General features: G+C 43.4%; 1 protein-coding gene across 40 annotated transcripts in view; it reads left to right on the top strand.

Annotated features, from left to right (window-relative positions):
- Clasp1 (cytoplasmic linker associated protein 1) overlaps nucleotides 1–10,140 on the top strand; it is a 219,805-nt gene that overhangs the window by 7,776 nt on the left and 201,889 nt on the right. Inside the window, exon 2 of one of the 40 annotated variants that reach the window (XM_029538539.1) lies at nucleotides 1,253–1,334. The exons of the other annotated variants lie outside the window; for them this stretch is intronic. The gene's annotated coding sequence lies outside the window, so the exon portion shown is untranslated. The remainder of the gene's footprint in view (nucleotides 1–1,252; nucleotides 1,335–10,140) is intronic. 40 annotated transcript variants of the gene reach the window in all.

Consider the following 10,140-nt stretch of genomic DNA (forward strand, 5'->3'; position numbering starts at 1 on the left):
AGCCCTGGCTGTCCTGGAACTCACTTTGTAGACCAGGCTGGCCTTGAACTCAGAAATCCGCCTGCCTCTGCCTCCCGAGTGCTGGGATTAAAGGCGTGAGCCACCACACCCGGCAAAAAACACATTTTTTAAAATTGTGTGTGTGTGTGTGTGTGTGTGTGTGTGTGTGTGCGTGCATGAGTATGTGTGTGCGCCATAGCTGTGCACATGTTGAGGTTAGAGGGAGTCCATTTTCTCCACTATGTGGGTTCTGAGGCTCAAACTTAGATTATCAGGATTGGTAGCAGGTACAGGTACCTTAACCTACTGAGCCATCTCACCAGCTCCCATCCCTCCACTCCTCCCCTTTTACATCAGTGGGGGGATATATCCTTCTAAATGCAGTTTCCTCTTTTTATAGGGATACAAATGGATGACTTCATAGTGGCAACAGCCAGCTTTTAAAAATGAAAGTGATTTTCAAAGCATTTTATTGTTATTAATCCCTTTTGCTCCCTTCTAATCTCTAAGAGAGTGGCCATGCTGGCTCTTTGCAGATGGGATTCTGAGGTGTGTAGGGGACACAGAGCCTTGTGGTGCTTGTCCTTGTGTTTTCTTCTCACAGGCATAAATTGGCTAATTTTATTGAAGTTGGGATTCAGGGAGCCTTCTGATCCATTTACCTTGTGAATAGCTGCTGTACCAGGTTGACTCCTTTCCTTGAGTGTGGATATACTTGCCTTAAAAAACAACCCCCCAGCTGGGTGTGGTGGTGCATGCCTTTAATCCCAGTACTTGGTAGGCAGAGGCAGGCAGATTTCTGAGTTCGAGGCCAGCCTGGTCTACAGAGTGAGTTCCAGGATAGCCAGGGCTACACAGAGAAACCCTGTCTCTGAAAAAACAAAACAAAACAAAATAAAACAACCCCCAAATCTCTAGATGCTGGTGGCACACACCTTTAAATCCCAGCACTTAGGAGGCAGAGGCAGGTGGGTTTTTGTGAGTTCAAGGCCAGCCTGGTTTACAGATCAAGTTTCAGGATAACCATGGCTACACAGAGAGACCTCATCTTGAAAAGCAAATATGAAAACCACAACAAAAGCATAAATTTAGTCGGGCTTTATCAGGGTATTATCTATAACCCCCAAATTCAGGAGGCTGTGGTAGCCTGGATACATGACTTTATCTTGCCCCAACTACCTCCCTCCATAAAAAACAATAAAAAGGAAAGTTTTGTGCTCACATTTATTAATGTCTATGATGTGTCTTTTAGGAGGAAAAAGTCTAGAACTGGAATCTTAACCCACCTTTCCCATGGCTCATTTGGAGACCTGTCTTTGATCAGAATAGTTGAGGTCAGTATTTGCACTTCCAGCCTGTTTGTAACTTGTTCAAGGTAACTTTGCAGGTAGAATCACTTAAATTAATTGACAGCTGTATTACTGTAATGTAGCAATAATACATGAAGTTTCAATTAGAGAGGAAAAAACCACATTTAACTATCCTAGAGCTGTGTGTGGCTGGGGATTGGTTTCGGAACCTCAGGGATGCAGCAGACACTCGGCAGGGATGTGCAGCAAGCACGCTGCCAGACTCTCAGCCCTACCATTTCTCTTTCACCTTTGAGTCAGCGTCTCTTGTATCCCAGGCTAGCTTTGAACCCACAATGTAGTGGAGAATGGCTTTGAGTTCTTGAACCTTCTGCCTCCACCTCTCATGTGCTGGGGTTATAGATGTGCTCACAGTTAAGTGATACTGGGGTGGAACCTGGGAATGTGTGAATTCTTGGCAAGCACTCTACCAACCAACCGAGCCTCCTTCCAAACTTCTGTGGCCATTTTTTCTTTCTTTAGTACAGAAATACATTTACTTACTCTGTGTGTGTATGTTTGTGTCCATACGTGCACGTGTGCATTTGTTGGTTTGGTTCAGGTGTAGAGATCAGAGCCCGACTTGGAGGAATCAGTTCTTTGCTTTCTCCATGTGGGTCCTGGTACTGAACTTAGGTGGACAGCCATGTCAGCAAAAGTCCACATCCGCCAAACCATCTCTACGCATGCCGCAGTGTGTGCATGCAGACCAGAAGATAGTATATTGTAATTGGCTCCCTCATTTCACCTCTTGGGTCTTGGAATTAAACTCTGGTCAGCCGGCTCAGTGGTAAGTGTCTTTACCCACTGAGTCATGTAAGAGGCCTTCCCGTTCTTATTTTCTTTTGTTGCTAATAGTATTTCCAAAGTCATGCCCAGCTCTTGCTGGGTGAGACAGATCAGTGTTTGTCCACCTCAGAATGTGACCTCACAGCATTTCTGAGACCTACCTTCAAGTGTTTCTTTAAACAGTTGTACACTAGGGTCGAGCTTAAAGTATTTGCTAGTCAGAATGGCTGTGGGCGGGGCCAAGGTTTCTGTTTTTTCAAACACATTCCCCAAGTGCTTCTGAGGCCATTGGAGTTTGAGAGCAGCCCCTGGAGACTACCTTCTGGGTAATTTTCTTTAAAGACTGTTTCTTTCCTGTGGGATAAGGCTGAGTTTCTTATGAACGGCTGCTCAGATATGCTACACAGAGGCCTGTTGTGTATCGAGAATGAATTGTGTAGCAGGTCTTTCCCAGTGAAGAGTAGCTGGGCTCACTCTAGGAACAATAAGCCAGTCTTTGAAAGAGAAGTTGAATTTCATTCAGACAGCTCCTTCTCGGAAGTCTCCTTGTGGGGCTGGAGCTGTTTCATTTATGGTTTTGTTCAGTTTTGTTTTAAGACAGTGCCTCCTGTAGCTGGGCTGCCCTTAACTTCCTATGTGTATCTATACCCTGGTTTTTGCAGCCTTGGGGATTGAACCGTGGGCCTCTTGTGTGTGCTACGTTTGCTTTTTACCTCCCCAGCTCAGACTTGGTCAGTAGGTAACCAAGGAGTACCTTGAACTTGTAATTGCCCTTCGTCTACCCTCCAGAGTGCTGGGGTTGTGTTGTGTGCTGCCTGTGGGATTTATTCACTGTTGAGATCAAATCCAAGGCCTTACTTACTGACTGAACCCATCTCCAGTCCTGAAGGGTTTGATAAGACATGGAGCTCTAACCCAAGCCTTTTCCTTGGGCAGCACATGGATGTATCATGCTGTCACAGTTTATAGCTGCCATAGATTAAATGCTGACCCCTTACCAAGCACTGGTCTGTGTCAAAAATAGACTTGTATTATACTAATTTTTATGGCAGCATTTAAAGGCCGTTGCTGTACCCTTATCCCCCTTGAGATGGGGTTTCTCTCTGTGGCCTAGACTGACCTTGAACTCACCAAGATCTACCTGCCTCTGTCTCCTGAGTGCTGGGATAAAAGGTGGGCCACCACTCTCTGCTGTTCTCCATTTCTAATGACAGGAAGCTGAGGCCAGGCTGCAGAAAGGCCATGTTTGGCTTTCAGATGCTTGGCTGCTCTTCCCTTTCTCCCTCTCCATTCTCTGTTGCTGTCTTCCCCATCCTACCTCATCCTCCCCTTGCCTCTCACTTTCGTACATGGTTGTATCTGTTTCCAACTCTTTAGGTGTGGATCTGGGAGGGCAGTAGTCGGGTGGGATTTGCAGAAGAGTCTTACACACTGGTTCTGCTGTTTTCCATCCCACTAGCACCGTGAGGTTCCAGTTTCCTCACAGCCTTACCTACCCTATTTTCTGTCATTAGAAAACTATGATTTCTATTTATAGTATGTGTGCAGTGACAGCTCATGTCACTGGTTTTGATTTGGATTTCCCCGGTGACTAAAGTGTAGAGAACCTTTCTACGTGTTTCCATCTGAATACCTTTGGAGGGATGTCTGTTCATGTCCTTTGCCCATTTTAAAGTTGGATTGTCTTTGTGTTGAATTTTAAAAGTTTTTTAAGTTTAAAAAAAATTCACTTATTTATCTGGTGTGTGTGTGTGTGTGTGTATATATATATATGTGTACACATGCATGTACATGCTATGATGCACATGTGGTCAGAAGGTAGTTTGTGGGAGTTGGTTCTCTTCATCATGTAGGTTCTCAACTCAGGTAGTCAGGCTTAGTGGTAAGTGCTTTTACCCACTGAGTCATCTCATTGGTACCAGAAATTTGTTTCATTTTTAAAGATTTTTTGACAATTTCAAATTTTATATAGTAAAGTTCCTTATCAGATATATGATCTTCAGGTATTTTCTCCCATTCTGTAGGGTTCCTTTTTTAAAAATATAGATTTATTTAATTTTTTTTTTCTTTTGCCTGTATATTTTTTTGCGTACTACCTGTGTGCCTGGTGCCACGGAGGCCAGAGGAAGGTGTTAGATCCCCTGGAACTGGAGTTACAGGCAGTTGTGGCTGCTGGGAACTGAACTCAGGTGCTCTGCAGAGCAGCCTGAGCTCTTACCTACTGATGCATTCATTGTTACAGCCCCTGGGATGTCTTTGATATAATGGTCTTTGACACAGAGCTTTTAAATGTCTAACTTGTTTGTGTTATTTTATTTTATTTTTGTTAATTACTGTCATGTTTCAAAGTTTACTACCAAATTCAGGATAATAGAGACCTACCCATATGTTCTTCTTAGATTTAAAAATTTCAGATGTCGTTCTTCCCTCCCTCCCCTAAGCCTGAGCTCTTCTGCTCAGCATCTTGACTAGTTTTGAGTTGCTTTTTGTACACGTGTGATGTAGCAGATCCATGATGATCATTCTACATGTGGGTAACCAGTCATCCAAGCAGCATTTGCAGAGCACTAACTGGCTTAAACTTTAAAGTTCCTGTGTGTGCTCTCTCTCAGAAACATTTATATTTTGCTTTGGACTTTTATTTCATTGCCTCTTTTTTGTTTGTTTATTTCATTTTTGTTTTCTGAGACAGGATTTCTCTGTAGCCCTGGCTGTCCTGGAACTCGCTCTGTAGTCCAGACTGGCCTCACACTCAGAGCTTTGCCTGCCTCTGCCTCCTGAGTGCTGGGACTCAAGGTGTGCGTCACTATCACTTTTCTTCTTCAAGATTTTTAACTGTTCCTGTTAAGTCATATTTTGAAATGTTGGAATCAATGATAGGTTTTAGGAATTTGTTAAATGACCTACTATTTGGGTAAACATGTTAGATAGTATAGTAGGGAATGCATTTTATTCCTGACTGTAAAAAGTTATTATGTAAGGTTTGGGTGGGTAGTAGTTACTTTCCTTGTTGCTATGACAAAGTCAAGAAGCAACCAAGGGAGGACGTGTGTATCTCAACCTACTAAGGAGGGAAAGGCATGGCCACCAGAGCAGGAGGCAGGTGGTCACAGAGTGCAGCCCACTGTTAGTAAGTAGAGAAAAGCCCCTGCCTACTGTGGTTTTCATCTCGCACTTTTTAATTGTAAAAGCTAGCAACACTCAAGTCACAACACACTTGTGGAGGTCAGAGGACAGCTTTCAGGAGTCAGAGCTCTCCTTCCACCATGTGGGTCCTAGAAATGGAACTCAGGTTGTCAGGCTTGGTGGCAGGCACTTGTACTCCCAGAGGCATCTCTCCAGACCACTTTTTCCCTTTTCATCCAGCTCATGGACCGGTGCTGACCACATTCAGGGTCAAGACCTTCCCGTATCAGTTAACCAAAGGTGGACAGTTCCCCATAGATGTGCCCTGAGATTTATTTCCTATCTGATTCTAGGACCTATGAAACTGACAATAAATATTAATGATCACAGGGTGATATATGGTAAATACGGTGTTATATGTCGCTAGTCTTACACTCAGGAAGCAGAAGCAGAAGCAGAGGAGTTTGAGTTCAAAGTCAGCCTGGGCTACATGGTGAGACTCTATGTCAAAAATTAGGGGTTATTCTGCTTTTGATTTTTCATATTTTTCTACCCTAACCAGTTTAATGTTAAATAAATACTTAGTTTCAAAATTATTTTCCTTTTTTGCAATGAAGTCTGTGTTTTTCTAGCAAAATGGAGTAAACAGCCTGAGCAAAGTGTTTTGTCTGACATCTTGAAGCTGAGTAGGGAGCAGTGTCTGCTCCCCCCCCCCCCCCCCCCGTCTGTGATCCTGTTCCCCTTCCTGTGCTCTTTAGTGCTCACGAGTGTCTAGTGTTACTAGCCCTGGTGACAGTCTTCCCTTGGGAACCTTTTCTGAAACCCACAGTCCAGATGTGAAGGAGGCCGAGCTCTACAGTCTGACCTTGGTATTTTGTTTCCCAGGATGTTTTACTCCAGGTCAGGATTTCTTAGCATCTGGGTAGGGAAACACCTTTGTCATCTTTGGTGCTGTTTGTGTGCCTTTGTGCCTTTTTACCAGTGGACTCAAAGACAGATCATTTCTCTTTCTTTATTTTTTTCGAGATAGAGTTTCTCTGTGTAGCCCTGGCTGTCCTGGAACTCATTCTGTAGACCAGGCTGGCCTCAAACTCAGAAATCCACCTGCCTCTGCCTCCCAAGTGCTGGGATTAAAGGTGTGTGTCACCACTGCCTGGCTTCTCCTTCATTTCCTAGTTCTAAGCAGCAGAGAGCAAAGCAAACACAGCTTTTGAGGGACAGTCAACAAAGTGATTCATCATCTGCTTAAACTCTGGACTGGGGACTTTGTCTGTAAAGTGCTGTGTTAGAGCTCCAGAGTTCTCTCTGTCTCTCCCTCACACACAAGTGTGAAAAGCTAGGTGCGGTAACCCAAGTTTGTAATTCAAGTGCTGGGGAAGTGGACAAGTGGATTCCCAGAGTTTCCTGGCCAGCCAGTCTATCCAATAAGAGATCCTACCTCAAAAATAGATAGATAATAGGCAGACAGACAGATAGATGGATGATAGACAAAAAGACAGACAGACAGGCAGGCAGACAGACTGACAGAAAGATGAATAGGACTGGTGAGAAAGTTCTGTGGGTGAAGATGCTTGCCACAATTCTGATTACTTCAGTGTAGTCCTTAGGTTTGGAGAAGAGAAACGAACTCCTAAAAGTTGTCCTTTGATTTCTGATCTCCAGAGGCCCTTTATGGCATGCACACACACAATAAAGGGTGTTGCCCAAGATTGCCCCTGGCCTCCACACCATGTTTATATGTGCACATGCACGTGTAACTCCCTACTCACATGAGCTTAAACTCCCCTAGTGGGAATGCTGCAGAGAAGGTAGCAGGGGCTTTCTGTTTTCCTTTCCACCTGTGTCTTCTTAGGGAGAAGTTGGGCTGCCTTTATCTGAATTGAATCTGTAGCTCTCTAGCCATATCTTCATGTACCTCTTGCTCATCCAGGAAATAGTGGGGGTTTATTGTCATTGTTTGTTTTCTATTATTCTATTATGCCTCAGGCATGAGTTTCCATTTGAGGAGGGCAGCCCTCTAAGGAGAGCCATGCTTTGTCTTAGTGGTGGAGGTGCTCTGTGTGTTGCTTAGCTGATGCGTGTGCTCAGCACATGTCTTAGTGGTAAGGGTGCTCTGTGTCGCTTGGCTGATGCGTGTGCTCAGCACATGGCTTGTGACCTAGACCCTCGTTTCTAAAGTAAACACAGTGGAAAAAGCTTTCCATTCTGTGGTTTTATTTTTTTCAGAGCTAGGAGTAGATTTCCAAGCTAACCAAAGCATTTGCTTGGATATAGTGATGATATTTTGCTGAATTGTGTAGTAATGATTATATAAAAGAACCAGGGAAGAATGACTCTAAAATCTCTCTGGAATTACTGGGTGAGACATCTTTCAAGATAGGGTGGGACTAGAATGGATGTAGAAATGGTATGTTAATGAGAACAGAGCCCCCCAAACAACTTTTAATGAAAACTGCTGCCATTAAGAATTACTCTTAGGCTGGGTGTGGTGACACACGCCTTTAATCCCAGCATTCGGGAGGCAGAGGCAGGCAGATTTCTGAGTTCCAGGCCAGCCTGGTCTACAAAGTGAGTTCCAGGACAGCCAGGGCTACACAGAGAAACCCTGTCTGAAAAACCGGAAAAAAAAAAAAAAAAAAAAAGATTTATTCTTAGGGTATGGTAAGATGGCTTAGTGGTTAAGTACACTGACTGCTATCCCAGAAGTCCCGAGTTCAATTCTCAGCAACCACATGGTGTCTCATGACCATCTATAACGTGCTCTGATGCCCTCTCTTGGCATGTAGGTGTACAAGCAGACAGAGCATACCTACATTAAAACAACAATAAGAAAAACGTTAATAGCCTGGCATGGTGTTGCACACCTTTAATCTTAGCACTTGGGAGGCAGAAACAGGCAGTTCTCTGAGAGTTCTCTAAGTTCTCTGTATAGGACCTGCTTCGTATACAAAGGTAGTTCCAGAATAGCCAGAGCTTTTCACACAGAGAAACCCTATCTCGAAAAGAGAGGGAGAGGAAGAGAGAGAATTATTCTTGGGTTGGGGGGCTGGGGATGTAGCTCAGTAAATAGAGTACTTGCCTGCCATTCACAAAGCCCTGCATTCCACCATAGTTCCACATGAAGTTGGACATGATGGCACGTGCCTGTTACCTCTGTGCTTGGGACGTCGAGGCAGGAGTATATAGTGTTCAGACCAGCCTGAGACCCTGTCTCCAAATACTACCACCCACCGCCACTGCCTAGTGATCCCAGGTGATTAGTAGAGACTGGAAGACTATATAGTCTTCATTCAGCAAACATTTTTACTATTCAAGGACAGAGAGAAAGGCTCTTAGCCTTTCTCAAAAAGATCTGTGTGTCTAAGGAAGACAGAAATGAGCACTGCTGGGCTGGTGAGATGGCTCAGCTGGTAAGAGCACCCGACTGCTCTTCTGAAGGTCCTGAGTTCAAATCCCAGCAACCACATGGTGGCTCACAACCATCTGTAACGAGATCTGACTCCCTCTTCTGGAGTGTCTGAAGACAGCTACAGTGTACCATATAATAAATAAATAAATAAATAAATAAATAAATAAAAAAATAAATAAATCTTTAAAAAAAAAAAAAAGAAAAAAAGAAATGAGCACTGCTGTGGGGTAATAGAGAGGAGAGTGCTCTACCTGCTTGTGTATGTGTTGAAAACTTAACCTCCATATTCACATTGATGGCATTTGGGAGTGGAGCCTTTGGAGGTCATCAAAACTTGATGGAGCCAAGATTTTTGGGTTCTCCCAGTGGTATTGGTAGCTTTGCTTGATAAGGAAGAGAGACTCAGGTAGTGTGCTTGCTTCGATGCTCTTTCACACTATGATGTGGCAAGTAAACCCTCTCCACAGGTCAGTCCTGAGTTCTTGGACTAGTGTCCCCAGAACTATGACACAAATAAACTATTTGCGATAAGTTATCCAGCCTGAGGTATTTTGTTTTAGCAACAGAAAACAAACTAAGACAGGTTCCTAATCTGTGGCTGAGAGAGGAAGATCTGTACCTATCTACCTTTTATCTCTCTCTCTTTTTTTTTTTTATTTTTTAAAAAAGATTTATTTATTTTATGTGAGTACACTGTAGCTGTCTTCAGACACACCAGAAGAGGGCATCAGATCTTGCTACAGATGGCCATGAGCCACCATGTGGTTGCTGGGAATTGAACTCAGGACTTCTGGAAGAGCAAGTCAGTGCTCTTAACCACTGAGCCATCTCTCCAGCCCTTATTTGTCTATCTCTTAATCTCTCGCTCATCTCTCTCTGATTTGACCAGGAAGTGTGTGAAATCCTGAACCAGGTGCAAACTCTCCTGTTGGGAACTCCAGGGCCCGTTTGCTATCTTTCATCCGTGGAGAGCTTTGTTGGGGGGGGGGGGGGGCTTGTGACCTTGAGACAAGGAATCTGAGTCCTGGTAATTATTCATGCCACTTGCTATTTTTGTAAAGTTGCTGCAGATACAAGAATCCTCAAGCACCTTTGCTGAGAGAAGCTGTTTGAAACCAACTTTTTGGGGAGTTCTAGATCTTCAAAAAATTAAGACTTCTATTTTTGGGTCCTTACTTGAATCAGTGAATTGGTTTTTGGCACTTTGGGGGAGGGATGAAACATGCCCTTTTAGAAAACTGTTGCTGTTGTACTCACTTCGATATAATGATGTCACCATTGGCATTGTGTATCATTTTATTTTATTTTATTTTATTTTATTTTATTTTATTTTATTGTAGTTATAAGCCCATTACATACATTGGCTAATCACATCAAAACAAATGCTCTTTTTATTATAAGTGAGTGGGCTTAATGACCTTACTTTATTTAATTTTTTTTTAAGATTTATTTATTTATTTATTTTAT

The sequence above is a fragment of the Mus pahari genome, chromosome 5, assembly GCF_900095145.1.
Source record: "Mus pahari chromosome 5, PAHARI_EIJ_v1.1, whole genome shotgun sequence".
NCBI lineage: Eukaryota > Metazoa > Chordata > Mammalia > Rodentia > Muridae > Mus > Mus pahari.